At 37.6% G+C, this 23,366-nt stretch overlaps 1 protein-coding gene across 4 annotated transcripts in view; it reads right to left on the minus strand.

The window, feature by feature from the left end:
- The window catches only part of PTPN4 (protein tyrosine phosphatase non-receptor type 4), a 121,952-nt gene that overhangs the window by 91,180 nt on the left and 7,406 nt on the right, over positions 1–23,366 (minus strand). The window contains exons 1-2 of one of the 4 annotated variants that reach the window (XM_026118419.2): positions 17,692–17,936; positions 16,656–16,750 (exon numbers count right to left, since the gene is read on the minus strand). The exons of the other annotated variants lie outside the window; for them this stretch is intronic. The gene's annotated coding sequence lies outside the window, so the exon portion shown is untranslated. Of the gene's footprint in view, positions 1–16,655; positions 16,751–17,691; positions 17,937–23,366 lie in introns of those variants that run through there. 4 annotated transcript variants of the gene reach the window in all.

The following is a 23,366-nucleotide window of genomic DNA, read 5'->3' on the forward strand; positions in this document are numbered from 1 at the left end:
AGACATCTACGCAGCTAACTTTTTCAAACTGTGGTATGAGAATACAGACCAAATTTATTTAACAAAGCCTAATTTTAAGAGAACCATGTTGACACAGGTAACTATACACCTAGCCACTAAGCTTTCACTAACTGAAACCTAAATCAACTCTTCCACTACTTTGCCTATAACTGACATTTATTTATTCATAATAAAATAATTTAAAAGTTGATCTCAAAAGACCTCTTCATACAGTGATTAATTTAGCTTTATATGCCATACTGAAGTTCACAGTCATTTAGTTATTGCACCTGAATAAGATACTGTTAAAAACCAAACATATGCTATTTTGCTGTTCCATTGTGCTGGAGAAACTGTGGCACCTTAGCTTCCTAAACTTTTTCTCAATGTTAAAATTAAAGATACAGCATTATTTTTCTCTGTGAAGTCAAAGAAGTGAAGCAGATTGATTTAAGAGCCTTCTATCCAAACTAATTCATCTTCTATCATAAGCAGCTGTACAAAATTCTTAGCAAAATAAAAACTGGATAGTCTCTTCCACTATATTACAATTAACAAATGCTATTGTCACTGAATAAAATGGTTATAATCCTCAGGGTGTTAGAAAATAGATGTTTGCAAGGCTATTCAATCTCTCCTGCAATCAGTTCTCTTTGCTCCTCCATGTAAGAGTACTGTACTCTAAAATTACCAAGACCTGGAACCAAACCTCTGCTGAACTAGGGACAATGCAAGACAGAATATCTGAATTAGAGATTTTATCAACTCCCCGAGCGCTCTCAGCTCTCCATTGATTCCACTGAAAAAGTGCTTCGAGCAAAAATGAATTATTATATCGCCCAATTGTGTATCTGTTTTGAATCCGTAACAAAAAACAGTAAACATCTGAAGCATTCAGTAATCTCTGAAAAACTGACAGTGGAGATCTGACACAGGTCTTAGTGAACACGTTGTTTTCAGCCAAGTTGGCACAGTAGAAATGCCAGAAAGGGATTTAGTAGTAAAGAAAAAAAGATATCTTTTGTGTAATGTAGACCTGCAAAAAGGAGAAAAAAAAGGCACACTGTATTCACAGTACAAACCACTTCCAAAAGCACACAAGGAATTCACATCTTAAATTCTTCAATTGTAATAATGGCCTAGGCAACAGTTAAAAGCAGGAAAAACTCATTCTGCCACCACATTCAGCATTGCTACACAAAGGGTGAAATTCTGCCTCCGAAGTTATCTGAAAAGCTTCTCAGTAGGACAACAAATCAATGTACACTGTGATACCAAGCTTTAATACTTGGAAATTTGGTATGGGCTGTATTATGAAGATAGCTGACATTTAACCAAAACCCTCCATCAAAAGCATGGCAGTAACTCCTCACAATCAAAATTAGGAAAGGAAATGATATTGCAGTTCTCTAATCTACAAAGTAATTGCATCCTCAGGTGTAATTGTGGTCCATGCCAAACACAGTAAGAGAAGGCATTTTTTTCTGCTTGGCAATTCAGATGATTCTGAGCAGGAGATTAGTCAACTTTTTTGTTGCATATGTACTTGCACAAGTACAATATTTGCAACATAATCTCAAAGAAAAAAAATCAGCATCCTGTACAAACGTAATACTTTCCTTCCACAGAATGGGACACCAATGCTACTAGGACCACAGCAAATATTTTAAGTGTTGGAGAGAAGTCAGGGATCCCAAGGACATAGTTTTACTCAATGACCCATACTTCTAGCATGCACCAGTACCTGGAGATGTGAATCTCTGAGAAACAAATGCTGAACTTCCACCTAGCCCATGCAGCCAAAAAGACTTAAGTCTTATGACAGAAATGTTAAATGCGAATGCGTCTAAAGAAGAAAAGATTTGTAGAATGAATCCAGGTTTCCCAGTTTCTTGTCCTTTTGGTAAGGGAAGAGAATCAGAACCTTTTATGTTTTCCACAAAGGTGGTGGGAAGGAAGGAGGTAGCCAGCAAGTAAAATCATCTGCTCTGTTAAATACCTTTCCTTTGGGGCCAGTGAGCATTTTTTTCTGCTCAGAGTCCAAACAGTCAAAGTCCCGAGACAGATTCATTTCCCTTTTCTAAAAGAGAACAGGAGCTACTTTGAAAAAAAACTCTCAAAGAACAAAGCACAAATCAGTATTTCTCTCTCCCTCTGAATAGTGCCACATGCAAGAAACTGTTCACCGTAAAAAGAAGGAACATCTTGAACCCGTCCTGGTTTCAGTTATTCCAAACTTACAGATAGTTCTTCAAAATAAGCTTGCCATTAGATCAGGCGTGATCAGTGTCCAGCAGTGCCAACTTGCACAGGAACTAGGCAAAGAACCAGCAAGTAGCATTTGCTTGTTAATCCCTTCTCTGCGGTGTGGGCTGGTCTGAGAAGCGTCTCCTGGCAGAAGCAGCTCAGTCCTCCTACTCCTCTATGGAGTTTCCACACTAAGACAAGGAGGTGAACAACTCTATCACCCAAGGAGACCTTACAGAAGAACAAGAAAATTAACAGGAAAGAACTGAGACAGCCAATCAACCATTACAACAGATGCAAGAAAAAGCAGTGTAGGAGACCTTCAACACAAATACTAACCCAACAAATGATAACCCATGCCTGTAAGATCAAGTCACTAGGCAAAATTCGAAAGTAATCAAAATGAAATAAGCTTTATGAAGAATACAGATTACTTTCCTAAAGCTCTTAAAAAGCTTATTGTAGTGGTTTTTGTCTGAAGGAAAAAGCAGTTCTACAGTTTTTCCCATTATTCTTGCTTATATTGAGACTTAATGAAGTCAGAGTAAAAGACTATGGCTCTTATAGTCAAAGATACCAGCACAAACTTGCAGAGAAATGAAAGCAAGTTACAATAATGAGCACCTGAAATTACTTCTATGAATAAAATTATAGACAAAAAAGGCCCTATCAAGTTCATAATACAAAGAAGAAAGTTTTCTCAGTATACCTCTTTCCATAAAGATAGTTACAACAAATAACATCAAATTATAAATCTACAAGATAATATGTTTTAAAACGTGTCAGTTGTTTGCAAAATATACCATCCTGGAAACAGAGGATAGAGTTTCTCTGCCATAATCTTTGAGCAAAGTGACTTAGGAATGCCATTAAAGCACTTAGGAGTATTTTCTGTAAAAACAGAACCTGTGAAAACAGCTATTTTTTATTGTGAGGAGTAGTATAAGGAACACCGAGTCCTTCAGTATTGTTCTAATCTTTTCTTCCTTTATCAGACTGACGTCCTGAACAAAATTTTATCGGTTATATTCTTTTGCAAAAAATGTATAGACAAGTGCACCAAAAAATACATACGCATAAACATCCTATTTTCTGCTTATTACGTACAGCTCAACAAGCCTGTTTTATCCAGATAGTTATATCACCAATTGAATGAATTTAGGAAGAACAAAGGTGTAATTTCAACATCAAAATCTGTTAAAGTTCTAATTTGACCTTTCAAGGCCAAGGATGAATATATGATATTACAAAAAAGCCATTGGGTTAAAATACTGCAGCAGTAAAACAAAATTCTCAATACCCTCACCCTATAAAAGAAAAATTTTCCTATCACAACACTTTTGGGAGAACGGTACTCATAAACCATTCTTCGATGAATGTCAAATATTTGACATCAACTGCAGGAAGTTTTGTCTTCGCAAGTACGTGTTATCATCATCATCATCAAGAGAAATAACAGTGGAGATAGCACATCCTTAAGCTTATAAATTCTGATTTTCAGATGTTTAAACATGGCTACTAATCACACTTTAAAAGTCATTAGGCATCATTAGTCACCTTAAACAATGCACTAATTAAGTAATCTTAGAAGACCCTGAGTCTTCCTCCTCAGTGTTCACCCCTTTGCAGAGAGGCCAGTACAAACTGGGGTCCTACAAGTTGCAGGTTCACAAGGTGTTGCGGTAGCCACGCTGAAGCTACAAGGATAATTATTATTAGATGGATGCATATGAGTTTATGAGGGGTAGAGATGAAGCCAGCAGCCCCACACCATTGTGCTTAGAGTAGAACAATCTATGAATGCACCTATGAAGATGGTATCAAAAGGTGACAAGCTGAGACAGGACCTCTGCACTGCTCTTGGTAGGCATCATTTTTCATTCATACACCTCTGCAATCAGGCCCAATCTCTAATTTACACCCTCTTCTTTAGGCAGTCTTTTATATTAAAGTAAAAATTGCCTCAGCTTCCCTCATCTATTTGCTGCCTTCTGCATCACACCACAGAAAGTGAAACTGCCTGATAAAGAGAACTACTATTTTTTAGCTCTTAAAGGCAAAGACACAGTATCATAAAAATAACGCTATTATGCAACTTTTATTATGAGACAGCATCCATAAAACAGCCTTGAACTGTTTATTTCAACACTATCTCCTTATCTACAATATATATAGCCTTAAAAAGAGACTTTGATAAGCTAAGAGCTATTTAGCTAATAGCTGAAGTATATTATCTTAGAAGCACGATTTTATTTATACTGCCTAGGAAGAATATTATTCCTCCCAAATGCTGCAGTTTTTCAAAGATGATATATTCTTAGGTTTTAAATAAGGAAATTTCAGAAGTCTCATATAATACCACTATAAATTATAAAACCAAATGGTCTTTTTAGTTTTATTTAATTCTTAGTTTATTTTAGGTATTTTTCCAAGCTGTATTAATGCTAACATTACCTTAACACTATTCGAACACACCTTCTGCTAATTCTGAGCATATAAAGAGGTATTATTTATTACAGTCACCAGAATTCCTTAAGTTATGCTTTCCATATGCACCTCCTGTAATGATACCTTGGCTCTGCAAATTCCGGCTTTGTTTTCACTGTATTTCACATATGCAATCTAACACAGCTGAAGCACTTCTGAAGGCATCACCTGTCACATCCCAGAATTAAAGGGCTAAAAAAAAAAGGGATGCACAGCAAGATGTGGAATGTGCATGTTAACAAAGAAATGAAATAACTGGGTTCTTATGTTTTCAAATTCCTATTCATGTGCACACTCCACCAAAGGCAGCTCTAAAGCACAGTCCAGTTCCCCCGGACGCAGCTGCAAGAGCCAGAGGTGAAAGCAGCAGCAGCCCTGTTCCGCCCAACAGCATCTCTATACACCTTGGCACAGCACTCAGAGGAAGGAATGAAGCTCTTCCTCACTCTCTTGCAGATGTCCAGAAAAGATGTTTTTCTAAAGTGAAAATACTAGTGTCACACAAGCAATGGCCATCTTCAGGGCCAGGAGGTGATTACCATCTTTCTCAATAGCAAGAAGTTTTCATCAGAATGTCATAGATCAGATTCAGTCCTACTAGGGGACCAATTCTTTCACTACAAGAAGTGCCTTAAATAAGGTCCTTAGGAATTTGATTATTTCCAAATATGCAGTGATAAACTGAGTTAGCAACTAGTTTCACTTTAACAAAAGTGTAGGAGATAGCCCAGAAGGTTCATAAAGATTTAAAGGGCACCACGCAAAAAACAATCCACTGGCAATTCAGTGCTCTTCCCCCAGAAAGGTCCTTTCTGACATGATTAGTAGATCCTTGACAGGGATGAGCAAGCTTGCTGTATTGTCAAGAGGAAAATAAGTTCAGCCCATGAAATGGAGAGGACCCTTTTCCATCACATAGCAATAAACCTGGAAGCTGTTACAGAAATTGGATTCTTTAATAGCATACAAAGGAGATGTGAATACATAATATTTGTGTAATGATTAAGGAGAGCACTTCAGCTGACAGAGTCCAGATTACCCTTACGAATTCCAGCCACTGTACTGGCATTAGATTAAATCTGTAATACTGACTACAGCACAAGTACACTTCAGCAAATATCTGTTGCTATGGGTTGGTAAAGACTAACCATCTGTGTAAGACTATACAGAACCGTTCATGAAATGGGCTGCTAACATCACATGGCTCTCAACAGTCTCAGAACTGCCAAGAAAACCAAATCTTTTCTGTGGAAAGATGTGATAACAACATTAATTCTTTCTCTAGGTCCCAAGAAGATCACAGCAACCTACTACTTCTCACTGGAAAAGACTCCTTGGCTCTAGGAAGCTGCAAAGAGATTAGAAATAAACAGATCTATGATTCCCTTCACAGTCCAATGAATATCTGAGAGGTAGTCCCAACTTTGCTCAGTGCTGGAAAGTGATCTCTGATCTGCAGTCAGTCCTGGCAGGTCCAAAAAGTGGAGCCCATGAAGCCAGAGAACAAGAGACCCAGGTGCAGCAGGACAGCTCAATCATGCAGTCCAGCAAACTGAAGCAGCGCTGCTGGGAACACTACCCGCCACCAGTGAAATAGCAGGCGGGCAGCAAAGTGCACCGTGCCACTCTGCCTTCAGCGTTAGGCAATGACATGGTGGCTCAGAAGAGAAGCAGAGAAATATTTGAGTGTTCATCTGCAGTTTTGACTGTTCGGATGAAAGAAATGAAACAAACCTTGTGCCTTGCAGATTCAGGAGCTGCTGTCAGGAGGCTCTGTCAACACTGGGAGCAAGCACACTGTGAAACCTCTCTGCCAGAGGCAGGAGGAAATGGCAAAGAGCACATCCATGCGAAATGCTGCAACAGGCAGCTTGTTTCCTACATTTCTACCACCACCACCACCTCCTCCTTTTGAAAAGCAGCTCGCACCCTCCAAGGACCAACACAGCATCTTTATTCACCAGAAGGTCAGCCGAAAAGCTCTCAAAGGGAACTTCTGACCATTTAAGAATATGAGTAATCTGAGAATGAGCTGTTCACAAATTCTGAAAGAGGGAACCCAAAAGAGCAGAATTCACAGCTATTTAATGTAAAACCAATAAGCGGCATTGTGTCTGCTAGTGACAGGAACGTAGGCTGGTAGCATCTATTCTGATTCTTTAAGAAGGATGGAACACGAACATTATTTAAGAACAGACATGGACATCTGTCCTCTGGAAGTATATAGACAGAAACACAAATTAGAATTTCTTCACAGTGATAGATCACCCCCCCTTTCTCTTAGAAAATCTGCTGAAAAAAGTAGAGAGATCAAGAGGTGCCAACTAGACGGAACAAGTGCTGACAGAACTTATGAAAGTGCTGAAAAATCTCATCTAGCTCTCAAGACATCCAAAATAAGTAACTGAACAGCACAGATTCGCAAACCCACAGCTTGTGCATACTTTGTGGTAGGTTTTGTGTGTTTTAAGATATATAGGCCATGCTACAGGTAAATTATCTCTGGCACTTTGAGTTATTTTGCTGTAGTGACCTCCATCTATTTACAACTACTAATACTGGTAGTACTGTATATTCTATTACGCCATTTTGTGAGCTTGCTGTAACACTCCTCTGAAACATGATATGGGAAAACGGTGGTAGCTGGAGTAGGATCATCCATACCATCATTACATTTTAAGTTTCAACAATACCACAAACCTGAGTTTTACATCTCATCTTGAAATCCCATGGGCTGTATCTTGTTGATTTTGTAATCTGAACCACATTCCTCTTTTGCTGGCCTCAATAAGGAGTTCCTCTCAGTATTCCATTAAACATGATTGATGGGGAAATTTAAAAGAATATAAAATTGCCTTCCCATATAACAATACCAGTGTTAAAAGAGATCAGAGAGCCTTTACCTAAATGTCCGTTTTCAGGACAGCTACAGAAAAAACACATTGTCTATGGCACGTACACAGGATCTAGGCAAGGCAACAACGGAGAAATATAAAACTATTTGACCATAACATTTCGGTAATGAAAATACTTCTTCACTATCTCAAATGGCAGCAATTCAAGAAAAATATCAGCTCAGGACTCAGAGTAGAATGAAAATTGTGCCTTCTTTTCACAGGGGGAAAGTGAAAAGTGTTCAAGGGCTCATGGAAGAGCTTGGAGGAGGCGACACGTTATTGCGAGACAGCAGCAGTGCAGAAAGGACACGGGCTGAAGAGCCATTACATGACTACTGAGAAGCAGAGGAAGGCGATGTTAGGCACCCAACCTGGGGATCACCGTGAGCACGTGTATGGCACGGGATCCAATCTGTGAAGGCACACATCATTATAAGGCTCCGGTGATATTTTGGTGAGAACATGTAGGGATCATAGGACAGAAATGCACAAAAAGTCATATTTATTTTCACTTCTACCTGTAACAGAACAGCCTGTTTTCCATTTGAATTTTGAGGCAATACTTCAAGAGATTATAATTTAATAATTCACCTTCATCAGGGCAGTGCATCAAATCCCAGAACTGAAGTTTGAAAGATGACCTATTTACTGAAAAAAAGCAATACTGAATGAAGTAGTCATCTATAGTCTGAGAGAGCCTATGCTGTTTGCTTGTGGTTAAGCTCGTATTTTTCCTTTACTTCATTGTCTGATCTTTGGAAGAACCAAAGATTGATGCTTTTGTCCTAGAAGCAAAAGGAAATTTTGAAGGTCAATGATCAGGATTATGAAAGCCAGAAAGAAGGCAAGGACAACACTATGAGCTATAGCTCATCTGATTGACCAGAGAGTAATTAATATCATTCCTCCCTAAAAGAATGTGCACAGTGAATATCAAAGCCAAAAGCTGCAGAAATTCTGTATTAATGCTGCATATCACACTGCTAAAGAGCACTGCCTTTTCTGTTACATTTTTCCAAGTTATGAGCATGTAAAGGAATAGAAAGAATATAATTTACTTCAATTTTTGAAGAACAACAGAGAGATGTTTTTATGTTAGCTGAGTCATTTTGAGAGTTACATGCATATAGATGCACTATTACACATGGGCTTACATCCAGCCAGAATATCTTTGTACCTGACACCGTGGGCGTATGCAGAATTGGATTTAGATGTGAATTCGTACTCTTTGCGGGACTTGATCTAGACCCAGATTTGAAATGCCCAGCCCCATAGGTAGGTTAAAATCAAATGTATATTTTACCATTTCCGAATCCAGTCTAATCTTTTTAGAGTAAGGCAAACAACCCTCTTCGCACTTTTCCCCTAGAAACACTTTCATGCTATTAGTAACTAGATGGTAGACTAAGGAACGTGCAATTCTGGAGACTAAGGAAAAGGGTGGAATTATTTAGTGCGCTTGTTTACAGACAAAGACCATCTTGTGATTTCAGGGACATAAAAACAATTACTTATTATGAAGGTATGTTGTTCCTGCTGGAAAGAAACTATGAAAGCAAAAAGGTTATATTAATTTTCTTCTTGCTAATAATTCTATCAAAATGGCTTGAGTTTTTAATATTTCATACTAAACAGGTGTCAGACTGAGCTGCTTTAGAAAACTGCCAATTTAAACAACCCTTTTGCAATTTATATGTATCCAGTTCAACAGCTTATCAGTCTAAATCTTATGTTAAATATTTAACAGGTATTTCCATATGATGGTACAGTGCAAATGGTTTAAATACGGTTCATCAACGCTGCCTGCAGGATGTTAGGCTTCGCCTCCTGAATACGCTAAGAAACAGAGGCTTCTACTGACATCATTATTGATCACTTCTAATGAGAAAAGAGAGATGAACAAGCAACTTTGCAAAATAGTCTAAACAATAAGGGGGAGCAGGAGAGAGGTTAAGGAGAAAAACAGCCGAGATTAGGATTTCAAGAAGTAGGATGTGATCACGTCGGAGATGATTAAGCTTTACTCTGATAAACTCTTTTATTTTGACATAACTTGGCACTGCCAGCTAAAGCAGCATTCCTGACCTACTACCGTGTCTGGCCACTCATTCCCAGCCTTGCATCAACTTCTCCCTACTGCTGACACAGCCATTTGTACAGCCATATGGTAAATCAGAGTGGGGAATTAAAAACAACCAAGTTTTGGCAAAATTATTTTTCAAGTCAGACCAACTCCCCCGTACGGTTCACAGTGCTGCTGCATAAGCGCTATGGCAGCACAAGAAGGACAGTAAGTGGCCACAGAGGTAGGGAGTGGCTGCTTCTTTCAGAAGCACTGCTAGGTTTAAAAGTGTTTAAACCATAGCTGAGAGCTATAATCCCCTATCACAGTTCAACTGGCGTATGGGATCTGGGATTATGCAGTGCTTTTGTCAGCTGAGCCAATGGCAAACTGCTTTGTTTCCCCCAAACTTCTTTTCACCCGATTCAGTGGGAGAAATCCTTGCTCTGAAACCATGTATTTGTTAGATTCATCACATGGGAAATGGTAAGACCACACACCTACGCTCTCACAGAGCTGGACTGCCCGTTTCAACAGCAATTCTCCCCTGAATCAACTTAGAGGTGGCAAGAAACAGCACGATGTAAGAACAAAAAGGAGGAAAAGAGTTAAGGTATTAGCATATAGCCATGTGAAGAGCGTTCATTTTGGTAAAAGCAACTTGGAGAAGAGTGAAAGAGTGGAAATAAGAGAGAAAGTGGGCAAAAATGTAAAAAGAGAAATTCAAAAAAGTTTCTGATTGTGCATTCACTGAATTTGGGGCCAGATAAGATGGGGTGAGCTACAATAAGTGATGAAATGATGAATTTTTACGATGAAGTAAAAGCGGGCGCTTATTGTAACGAAAAAAGGTCTGAGAAGAGTCAGCAAATTAAAAAAGGATGAAGAATGATGATAAAAGGAATGGAAGTACATAAAGATGCAAAAACAGAAGGACAATCTGTGTTACAGAAAGACACAGCATGAAATTCTTCCATGCAGCACCAAAGACCAGAAGTTTCATATATCCTTCATCACTTTCACAGCCACTCATGGATGATCACAAAATAAGACTGAATTTATTAAAAACAACATACAAAGCTAAATTCACATCCATGTATCAATGCTGAAATAACGGTCATCTTTTCACAAATACAAAACATTTGTTTCTGTATATACCTGAAACTGTCACATCGTCTCTGTACTTAACTGCTACCAACTCCCTTAAAATCTCCTGCATTATTTAGGTCCCTTTCACTGCAGAACGCACAAGGACTCGCATACAATACAGCAAACAATGACACTGAAGAGCAGTTGGGAAGAAACAAGTGGCATGTGATTTGTTTTGTGGTGTCTGAATCACTAATTTGTATTTTGTTTCAGGAGGTGCCAGGGAAAAGATTAAGGCTGCAATGTTAATGCAGATGATTCTGGAAAGCTTAAGCTTCCCAAAACATGAAAAAAAAAAAAAAAAGTTCTGCAATAAAACATAGCCAAAGACACAACGTGAAAGAGGTGATGAAGATTGTGGGAAAACAGCTCTAAAACACTCATTATATTATTTCATCTGAAAGCAATACAATGCCTGGTGTATCAAAGAAAAGCGAACTGGTAGATATCAATGCATGTCAGGTAAGTTTTATTGAAGCTGTACTTAACTGTATAGATAATACAACTAAAAAGGCTAAAACTCACCACAGATTCAAGTACTGAGCCTGACCTAAACACCTCTTTTTGCTTGTGCTTTGCTGAGGACTTCATGAGCACAGGCTGCTTTAATAACACCCATAATGAACAGCAAGACTCCACCATGCTGTGTCTGTATTGGTAAAAGATTTGCATAGAGCCTGGTATTTGCTATGCTTTCTCACTTCAAATTTATATACTCGGTAGGCGTTAAAAAAAAAAAAAAAAACTCCTTTTATCCAAAGATCTCAAAGAGTTTTAGAGAGAGACAATATTTCTCATCTATAAAGGAAGAGAACGAGATGCAGAAAACTGAGTAATTTGCCTGTCATTACACAGTGAGTCAGTGGCAACATCCCACACTGGTCATATATCTCTCGCTGTTCTTATCAAGTACTGGCATTAGAATAAGGTCTTTTATAATAGTTACACGCCATATGTATTAACAACATGATCCTCACACAATTTCAAATTTATGCTTGTTCTTACTTTCAGTATGATAATGAATACAAAAGCTTACAAAATGCACTCTATTTAAAAGATGACATACTAGTGGCCTCCTTTTTCAGTCCAGCACTTAATTTTCTGAAAGACACAGGAGATGCATTATGATTTACCACGAACATTTAAAATTAGTTATGCCTGCTACAAAATAAAGGTTGTAGCCATCAATACCTACAGTATTAAAAACAAGCAAAACCAGACAACTCATTTATAACCAGTTATTATGTAGCTATGCCAAGGAAAGCTCACTTTAAACAGGGCCTTCTGCTTATCCTTTTCCCTGTTATTAATCACTGTCAGGATTCCTGTGTCTGGATCTTTAGTCTGATCCAACACGGCACTCAGGTGCTCTGCTCTATCTGGAGTTTGTTGTGCCAGTTGTTTTGATACAGAATTTTTCTTCCATTGGTATGAAAAATGACCAGTACGCGCGAGAAAAAAAGAACGATGACAGCATAAATGAACAAGGAAGAGCAATAGATAAACAACAGAAATTGTTAGAAGAAACATTAATTTATGTAACTCAAGAAAAAATTTCCTTTAGTTATCACTCAATCCTTAAATCCCAAAGAACTTTGCATAAATTCTATGATCCCTTTAGCATATCATCTCTGGCATACGATCACACAAAGCAGCTCAGGAAAGACTGGATTTTATCTTCAGCAATGACTTTGGCAGACCTTTCCCAAAAGACAGACTTTCCTGTTGTAATTGATGCCTCTACACTTTTCTATAGTTAGTCACTCTAGCAAAAAACCTACACTTAGGTTGCTTTCTTCATGTTCAGTTTTTCTATTTGCTAGAATATAGCTGAATTCTAAGATTTTAATTCACAACTATTTTTACTTAAGCTCCAGATGTCCGAGTCTGAATAGATTAATTCACACTGAAAATAATAGTTACTTTTGCAAATAAAAGACAAAACAGTATATTCTGCTGTATGAAAATACAGAAGAGATTAAAGATGCTCTGCTATGAAGACCCTTATGCAAGTGCATCTAATATCACTGCAATTAAACTTTCAACTTTGAGGGACAGCAGGGACCTGCAGCAGGCAAGGCCAAGCTGGTTATGTAGCTGCTGCAACACACTTCCCCTACCCGAAAATACCACCGAGCTATACGAGGATAGACTCTAAAGATCTGCACCTAGGACCATTTGTACGTGGAGGAGAAATCAGGAAACTGCAGAAGGAAAGGATAAAGCAGAATCTGTTCCTTCCCTTTTCCAAACTCCTGTCATTATCAGTTGTTTTTTTACAATTATTTGAACGCAGCATCCTAGATCTTGACCTCTCCTTGCAATCCTTCCTGTTGCATCATGCTAGTCAAAAAACTATTGTCCAACATCAGCAATGACTTAAAAGAAAGTAGTAGTTTCAGGAGAAATGACTAACAGCTAAGCAAGGCCACAGACAGGGACGTACAGGTTAATTTTTTTCAAATCTTTGCGTCTCCACATGATAGTCTTAGAAGATATCCACATAAGATGTGCAGCATGCTGTTTTTTTGGGTTGACTGGGCTCTTCCTTTTTCTGTGATTATCATTATAATAGGGATTCATTCCCTATTGCAAACCAGACTATACTGACATTACCTCAAAAAAACCTATCTCATCCTGCCTACAGCAGGAAATCACGATAAAGAACCGCGCTGAGATGGTAGCATTGGAATTGGAAGAGCAAAGGCAGTTAAAAAGGATGAAACAATCCACTTGTAAGAGCTGCTGCAGGCTCTGTATAGACGTGTGGGGGCTGCATCCGCCCTACTGAAGCTTTTAAGTTTTTCTTCTCAGTAATACAGGCCAAAAACTTTGTAAATGAAAGACTTAATGTACTGATATTACTGTTTAGAAAGGTTCGGATGTATTAACACAACTCTTAGGATGTCCATGAATCTATACATTCCTATGAGAAGGCAAAGTATTAGTAACATTTAGAATAATTTCATTATAAATTACACATAGAAGCCTGTATATCTCTATATCCATACAAAATCTTGCTTCAGAAGGTTTACAGTGCCTGAGGAAGGGCTGCGCTTCTGCTGTGCTCAACTGGAAGAGTTGAGGGGGCACAGGCTGAACTATCTACCGCAGAGTTGATGTATTCTGAAAAAGGACTGCACCAGGCATTAGTATGGCTCTTGGAACAGTAATTGTTCCAGAAGAAAAATATTTATGCACAGTAGCCTGTGTGTAATTGAGGACAGGGAAAGGAGAAGATTCCTATATATTTTTAGCTTCATCTATCTCCTTGACAGCTCAGTTAGCTTAGGTTGCAAACCATAAAATGGCTTCTAGATGGCAAATGAAGTATTCAAAAGCATTTAACTGATTTAGAAACTCAAGCTTCCCTTTAAAATGAAAGCAGGAATTTAGACACTGAAATAATTTTAAATTTACTTTTCAGAACTGCTTTAAGAGCTCAGGAGCCGAAGTCATGTAAAAATTTTGAACAATCATACAATTTTTTTTTTCCTTCTTACCTGTTCTGTGTTATATACATGTTGGTATTTTGTGCTTCCATGTATTTTGATAATTAAGATATTTGAGATTTATAAAAGATTCCAGGAGATATTTTTCCCCAGGGAAGAAAAAGATTTTAAGAAGTTCAAGACAAATCACTTCAGAGGTTCAGTGTTTCAGTTTCCTGAAACTCTAACACATCTTTTTCTTTCCCTCCTTCCCTCTCCTTAACATTGTCCAGAAAAGGACCCATTTATTCAAGGCTAAGACTGCCTTTAGTCCACTTCAGAAAAGAATTCAACCAAAGGCCAATTAGGCACTCACTATGGAATCTGCATGTCCACAAGGAAAATAAGTTTGGAAATACTAATTTTACCTGTTAAAACAGCTTTATTTTACAAGAAATTTCCCATGTAGACAAATGCTATACAATTTTTACATTGCAGGATTTCTTACCCAAGTAAACTCAGATGAGACAAAACACAAACAGCAACAGAAATCATGAATGAAAAACTCCTCAGTATTTAACTGAAATACACAATCCCCTTTGTGAGAAATGCTGTTTTTATAAACAACATACACAGACACACAAATCAAAAGCATTCTATTGCTTAATGTTTAAAACACACATGATTAGTTTGCCTTGGCACATTGATAATGATTTGAGGTCAGGCAAGTATATAAAACTACCCTCCCAGAAACACTGGACTAGGGGGGGAAAAAAAAGTTCCAAAAAGTACCAAATCAGACCATAGCGTAGATGTGTTAAAGCCTTTAAAGGACATTATCAATTCCTCACAATAATTAAATTACACTGACTGTGCAGAAATACCTATGCCCCCCCCCCACACACACACAGACAGTTTTTTTCTCCAAATGTTTTAAAAAGGGCATATCGGGAAGAGAGTGATAATCTTTTTGTAAGCCCTCTAAATCTGCACTAGAACATAAAGGTTAAGAAAGAACTGCAATTAGTTGTATTACTACACTGGGCTATTTGGCAGCCAGATCCAGATGTTCCTGTTGATCAGCTTTTTTCTGTCCTAATACCCTGTGACTAGCAGCGTTCTCCCGAGAGAAAAGGGGACAGAATCAGAACACTTCACTTCTCCTACGACCTCAGCTGATTTCAGCACAAGTCTCCTGAAGCAGGAGGCCCTTATTTCAGTTCATGGGCATAATCCCAGTAAACCAGCATATCTACAGATAATATAGAAGCTTAATTTAATAGTAATCTAATATTTAAATTGTAAATGTATCTTACGAACTGGAATTTGATCCATGTAATTCCTTGTAAAGAGTAACATGTTGCAAAGCTCTCAAAGAACAATATTCACTTCCAGGTATATTTTCATGTAAAATTAAAAGATCTGAAACACAGTTGTGCAAGAGAAACCGTAAACTCTTAAGATTAGTATATTTCTTAGAAAATCATTTTCTAAATAAAATGAGAACATTTTTCAAAATGAGCGTTCTACAGACACTAACAAATTCCACCCTATTTTATCTCAACAAGTTTACAAAAATGCTGAGTTAAACTTTTCCTCTAACATACCTGCAACCACCCCTAGCTGGTGTGGTCAGTGAAATTTAAGACACGCTAGCCTCAATTCTCTTCTGTTATAAAGTCAGCAATAAAATCATTAGCCAACAGAGCTCCACAGACCAGTGAGCAGAGACTATTAGGTATATTCTCCTCCGGCAGTGAACCGCGGATAACTAATCACTGGGTTACCCTTGTTCATGCTTCAAATTGGGAGCTGTTACTTGCATTATGATCAGTGTTCCCAAATTCCTCCCCTGCTTACCAATTCATGACTCCTACACTCAAAGAAATGCTCTTCCTCCTTAAACACTTCATTTTTTTTTAATTATTAAACTGTATCAATTTATTACAGAAATCTATGAGTTTACCTCATTTTCCTTATAGCATAGTCCAATTCTCTGAAATACCAAATTTTTATCCAAACTTTGTGTTATCAGCAGTTTTTAGTACGGTTAGATAAAATTATTGCATCAAGGTTATTACGAATGTACTAAAACAAGATTAATTTGAAGACTGAGTTTTGAAGAGCATGGCTAATAATCTCTCTCCATCCTGTTAGTTGCTCTTATAACGTTGGCAGTCTTCCCTTCGGTCAGCTTCTGATCCAATTTATCCTTTCCGTACTAATCCCAATCATTTTCACCTTTAAATTCTCTCTCATGGGCATTGTATCCAGAATTTAGGTAAGAACCACTTCATTCCCAGTTACATATGTGGAAATTGAGGGAAAAAAACATTCTTTAAAGTGCCTTCAGTGTTTTCAGAATGTAAGACCAAAACTTACTCTTAAAAATTTCATTAGAAGACTATTTTCTGAAAACATACACATCTTCCAGAAGTTCAGACAATTTCTGTACTTTATCAAGCCGGCATAATCAACTGCAAAAATACAGAAAAGCATAGAAACTGATTAGACAGCAATTTTGCAGATGAGGCTCCTAGAAAAGGTAATTGGGAAGGAAAGAGTATTTTTGATGGATCATAAGATACCAACATAAACTATGTCATCCTGTTTTAGAGAAGGAATTCCTCATGTAAGGATGTCCAGTCAGGACCACAGTCCACAAAATACATGAATGAGCTCTCCCATGCTGCTTGGTATTGCAGAAGCTCAAATAGATTTGTTTTTAAGCATCCAAAAAAGATGTAGATCAATTAGAGAGAGCCAAGAGACAAGCAGGACCAAAATAAAATACCTGAAAACACATGATAATGATAAAACACAGAAAGAATTCAGATTACATCACTGGAAATGGTAAAAATAGGATGGAGGTACAATAGTCTTCAAGGACTTTGAAACATGATTTTTTTTTCCTGTGTGTGTGTGTGTGTGTGTGTGTATATATATATATATATATATATATGTAGCTGATGAGTATTAACAAGCTTAAAATGTAATATCTAAGATCCCAATAAGATATTAGAAAAAAATTTAATGATATGGAAGACAGACAGATTGTCCAGGCTGGAGAAGTAAGCGCTTCTGGAAAAGGAATGAGTACAAAATACAGTCAAGAAAAAGTGGTCAGGAAAGAATTTAGTCTAAATTTGGGAGTATATTCTTGTCTCTAACCATCTGTTCTATAACCTGGGTAGCTGAGGAATCTAACCCAGTTTGAGACATGATGTTTGATAGAAACATTGACATGATAGCGATGGAGTGGATCATGGGGCTATGAACTGTAGTGTGTAGTATCAAGCTTTGGGTATTAGACTTCTTGTCCCTACCCAAGGGAACAAGTAAGGAATAAAGTCTTTGTTGCTCCATATCAATAACATTTAAATAACTTCATGCTTCAAATTTTCTGGCAATCACTTACAAGAGCTAGGAAGACTGTTTCTTCTTTCTCCGGTCTTCCCCATCTCTCCCATTTCTTTTCTCCTTCCTCCATTCATAACAATTTCCAGACGTTTTTCTCCTTTCCCTGAAGCATTTGAGATTGGCCACAGTAATAGAAGCAGTGTAAGAGGGGACACATGATGCTCCCAATGGTTTCAAGAAACAAATGAGATGTCTGGTTCATTCACTGCCATAAACTGGGTTTCATAAAGAAGCATAAGATCCACGAACCCAAAGAATATATGAATATTTGCTGTCAGACAAGTCTCAAAAGCCCTTTTTGCCTCTTAGCAGAACCCGCATTCCCCAGCAAAATCATCAGTTTTAGATGCCCATTATTATTTCTTTCATTCTGGCAGATATACCAGTTAAATATGAAGTATATTTGAGAATGCAGGAAGGGCTACAGAGTGTTTCATGAATAAACACGTTTAATAAGTTTCAGATATTAGGCTTATAAATTATGCCAGCAACATTCTATTATTTTGTTTCTGTAAATGCTGAACAGCCAGGGAAATTAAAAGAAGCTTCATGTTGCAGTGACAGAAGGAAGATAGGCTTTGCTGTACCTATCAGTCAGTTCAAATGCAGACATTAGCATACTAACTCTGTGGATGCTTGAATGACATAAGCCTCAAGATGAAAGCAGCTGACTCAAATGAAATCTGAATTAGACAGAAGTGGTAACAGGAAAAGGGGAAGAACTTTGAGGAACCAACAGAAGGTCTGACTTTACTTCCTTTATTTTATTTTTTTTAAGATAACACCATGACAAGCTCTGAAACCCTAAATGCATGCAAGTCCAAGTGATGACAACATTGTTAAACATGAAGGCAACTGCAGGCATGACATTATCTGTGTTAGCAGCCTTGCTCCTCACCATGCACTACTGTGCCTCTCTCCCCCCTCGCCACAATGAAAACCTTTCTCAAGGTGCGGCAGAAGTTTCACCTGTGTAGTCCTTCCACTCCAAATGTAAGCAGAGAGAAGGACTAGGGACAGGCCATACTTCCCCACCTCTCAACCTGGCTGCTAGAAATGCTTCGCCTGTCAAGTGCCAAAACATGCATACAACACTGCAGCGCCTGCTTAGCCAACAGGGTGCACGAGGATGAAACTACTGGTCCGTATCTCAGCACCAGCTCCTGGCACCAGCTGCATCCTCCTCATGCAGAGCCAGACCAGGTACTGAGTAAGATTTCAGAGACTGGAAGGCCAGGGAAAGGCTGTTGTCATCTAAAAGGCCCCGCTAGTAACTTTATTTTATTTTTCTAACTGTCTGTAATAGTTAAAAAAAAAAAAAAAAAAAAAAAACATTAATTTGCAAGTACTCTCCCAACAACCAGAACGAAAGCCTCCTTCATTCTACATGTGCCTTCCTTGCAAGTTGATGCAACTGTACTTTACCTGTCTGAAACTGCAGGCAGAGGCTGTCCAAAAGCCACAGCACTCAAGAGGTCCATTTACAAGGTAGTGAGCACTCTGAATGCACAGTGTGCTGTGTTTCATGTCATACCATCTTGTTATCGGTTTCTGGCTGTCAAAAAAAAAGCACCATTTTTCTAAAGCTTCTAGTGTGCTGAAACAACTTTCTTCAATGCCATCTCACTTTCTATAGCCCAACTAATAACTTAAGGATCAAAAGGATTGTTACAGCTGATTTAGCCTGAGGTGTAATGAGCGGACTAAAGGCTGGATGCACTTCCAAGACAACCCTGTGCTACGATAGGCTACTTATTTCTGTGGTCACTATACTGAGAAAATAGAGCATTTCAGAGGACAGGATATGCTTTTCATTTTGTGAAACTTTTACAAATATAGTAGGAAATGCAAAAATTAAACCAACAACTCTATTCTTTAAAGATTTCTTTTATGTTTTCATTATAACAGAAGAATGGGAGACTACGTTTAACAGTTGGTTGATCTTTGAGTAAAAATTTACCAGTGACTATTTCACTGACAATCTTTGCACAGAGCTGAACATGCAAATTAGTGCGAATACCGCTTCAGAGGGGAAAAAAATAAAAAATTATACTGTTTCAGAATGCAGAATATAAATACATCATTTTCAAATGAAACTGTCAAACATCTTGTTGTGGTGGTAAAAACCAAATCACTATGCAAAATGATAATACAAGAAAAGTCAATTGTATGTTTCTAATAATAAATGCTCTTGTGGCTTTTGAAGTCACAAAAAACTCTTGGCTGAATTGAAGCATTGATTTCTGTAGTTATTTATGTGCAGTTCCTATTAGAATTCTATTGAATTCCTTGAATGGTGAATGGAAGTGCTTTTGAAAACAAACACAAAAAACTGTTAAACAACAGACAAAATAAATGGAAAGCCTAGCATTGCCAAAAAAAGTTTCAAAAAGTCAACAGAACATTCCAATATTTCTTTGAAGCGCAAGCGTGTAAGACAGCATTTGACAGAGATGATCTGTCCGCCAAAAAACAATACACCAAATACATTTCCCTACCACTCCTGAAGAGGTAGCATGAACATCATTGTTTGCTTTTCAATATATTACTTCAAAAAAGTCAGCATACTCTCAAAATATGTTGTATAATAAAATATTTCTATTACAAAATTTTAGAATGTTTTTGCTTCATCCTTTGCTCTACTATACACCAATATGAAATACCTTATTTAACATATCTAGAGATATATCTGAAGTGTACCATACATGTTAATTGGATCACAGACAGTGAAAAGATACTCTTCCTAAAAGATAATTCCCTTTAATTTTCAGCCACCTTAGTTAATATAGTCCGTAGGAATACATACATCATAACACGTTCTGCAAGTATTGGAAGTCCATTGTAGGCTTGAGATCTGGGTCCCTAATGCCCTCATTTATCAGCATTCATTAATTTTGCATGTCATTCTTAATACACCTTAAAGCATTTGCAGAGCAACTGGACATCCCGCCAACACTGCAAGGAGAAGAAGAGTCTATTATTTGAAAAGGAACCCTATGTCAACTTCAGCAATGTTAGGCCTTCAAAGCATGATTTTGTTTTACTATTTCTATGTAGCACAGTGGGGTTCAAACCCACTTCCATACTTTGGAAGCTACCCTAAAATAATGCTAATTTATTTTAATAATAATTGGTCAACACTTTTTTCCATTTTATTATTACAAATATAATAAACAGCCATTAGGAAAGGCATCTCTTCCTTTTTAACATATTGCATTAAAGTCTGACAATAGACTATGTTTTCATGTTAAAAGTTAAGAAAATGAAGCTATTTCTACATTGTAAAAAGAAAAGCTTCACTGTGGCTTTTTCTGAGTACTAAGTATAGTCATCCAGTTTGGGAAGCAGATTTTTAGAACGTGGTTTTCTGTTTACAACCAAAAGAGATAACATTAAGCATAGCATTAAGAAGTTTATCTTCAGAAACGTCTGCATTAATCTGTCTTTATTCTCACTGAAGCCTGTATCTGTGTTCTCATGGACTAACAGTAGAAAGTAACAAACACTTTTGAAAAGCTCATCATACAATGCTTTTCTATTTAATGACGTAAGCAGTCAGTAGCTTATTTTGAAGCAACTTAAGATCATTGCAATAGCACTACTCGGTACACATACGGATTCATTTTTCAATTTTCTCCATTTTGCTCACAGCACAACAATTCTGCTGAACTACAGCAACTACTTCAACTCTGAGGAACAGAGTACCAATTTGCAGTTACACATTTTCTCCCTAACACAATGACAATTTGGTATCATACACTGCCCTCAAACTTGAGAGGGAACCCTGGTGATATAATACACCCCTGCCCTACGGTTTAATATACAAAACTGCTAGAGCACACAGAATTGCCAGGGCACACCAGAAGCAGCAGAATGCAAAACATATTCAGAATGCATACAAAAGACTTAAGCTGAAAATGACTTTTTAAAGGACCAAGAGTAACTACAATCATTTCCCATAATAGCTGTACTTAATCAGTTTGCCTGGAAGACACAGGAAAAACTTTTTTTTTAAAGAGGTTGGGTGGAAAATACTCCTGAAACATGGCTAAATGCTAGTTGAAGTTTCAGATGTTAATCAGGTTTCTCTTTAAAGCTACTCTCTCACGTACATTTCATTAGTATAACTCCTACAAAGCATGTTTATTTCTGTTTTCTCCGAACTGTGTATGTGTTTTCAATGCCAAAGAAGTTATCTACATCACCTTTATGCAGAGAGGGATGCTGTTTATGAAATCTTTCTGCAGAAAATGCCTAGCACTAACAAGCTGCATATATAGCTTCTTCATAGGAGGAGGGAGAACATATGTAACAAGGCAGGGGGCAGGATCACGAAAAGGAAGCAATGCCTGAGCTGGTAACTAAAATTGCATATTTTAATTGCTTACTTCAGTTTTATTAAATAGCTTACAGCTATCTAGAGAGTTTCTAATTTTTCATTTAATTAATCTTAAGAATGGAATTCTCCTGTAGGAATTTCCTCTTAGAGGACTCGCTGTCGAATGTTAATTTTTAGTTCATTTTTTAGTGTTCTACAGAGGAATCCTGTTCTAAGTGTAACTGTATATACCCTTAGTGGTTATCCATGCCTCATTTTCTTATTGCGCCTCTTTGCCTTTCAAGTGGTATGTTTTTGAAAGCAGAGGCACTTTAATTAATATATTTATTAAGTCTGTTATTTAATTCAATAAATTCACTTAATAGCTATTGTGGAATAAGAAGAGAACCCAGTTTCTGTAAGCACAGGGATCATGTAAACTCCAAAAAGGGCCACAGAGCATCCACTGCACTCCGCTTCTCCCCAAGCAGGCATGAAGTCACTGAATACAGTTCCTCCAGATCTGAGGACTTTAGAAAAGAAGACTCAAACCAGTACTAGCTAGTACTAGCAGTTCAAAGAAGAGAAGACAGGTATCATCAGTGTATTAAGTCTCTGCAATAAAAGTGAATTCATTAAGTGAAAACACCCCAGAAGTTCTAAGTAGATTACACCACACAGGAAAGGAAAAATAAAAAACATATAGAAGTACGCTTTCCTGACAATAATCTCCACAGTAAAATTACTTCCTGACTACCAGATGTGAAGATCTAAAAGCTTAAAAAGTTTAAGTGGCTCACAAACTGAATGGTTTATGTATTTGACCCCTATGGTAAATTTTGTTTTATAATAACAGGGAATTAGAAGCAGAAAATTAGTGAAAGGTATGTTGAGCTCAATCTTCCTCATTTATGCATTTTTACTACCACCACCATTAATGCTCTATCCCTTCTTCCTTAGTTGCATATATTGTGAACTAGATGAGAGACTGCAGAAGCATGACTAGAAGCAAATGAATTAGCCATATACTAGAAATCTGGATCATTACAGCCTAATTCAAACTCAGAGGAGTGAGTCAACATACATTCAAATACCTTGGAGAAAGAGGCTATAATACAGTAAACTGATCTACCTGCACTATTATAAAACCACCACTGCACTTCAGCTTCTCCATCCTGGGGTTTTTGTGTAATTCATAGTTACTTGAGCAGGAGCATCCCAAGTGGCAGCATGATTTGTTGATATTAAAGAAAAAACACAATCACCTTTCCCTTTTTAACTGAGGCTTTCCAAAACCTCATGCTTTTCACATGCACTGCAGGGCAGGTGTCCTTCTCCCAGTTTCCCCTGACCCT

The sequence above is a fragment of the Dromaius novaehollandiae genome, chromosome 7 (genome assembly GCF_036370855.1).
Source record: "Dromaius novaehollandiae isolate bDroNov1 chromosome 7, bDroNov1.hap1, whole genome shotgun sequence".
Classification (NCBI taxonomy): domain Eukaryota; kingdom Metazoa; phylum Chordata; class Aves; order Casuariiformes; family Dromaiidae; genus Dromaius; species Dromaius novaehollandiae.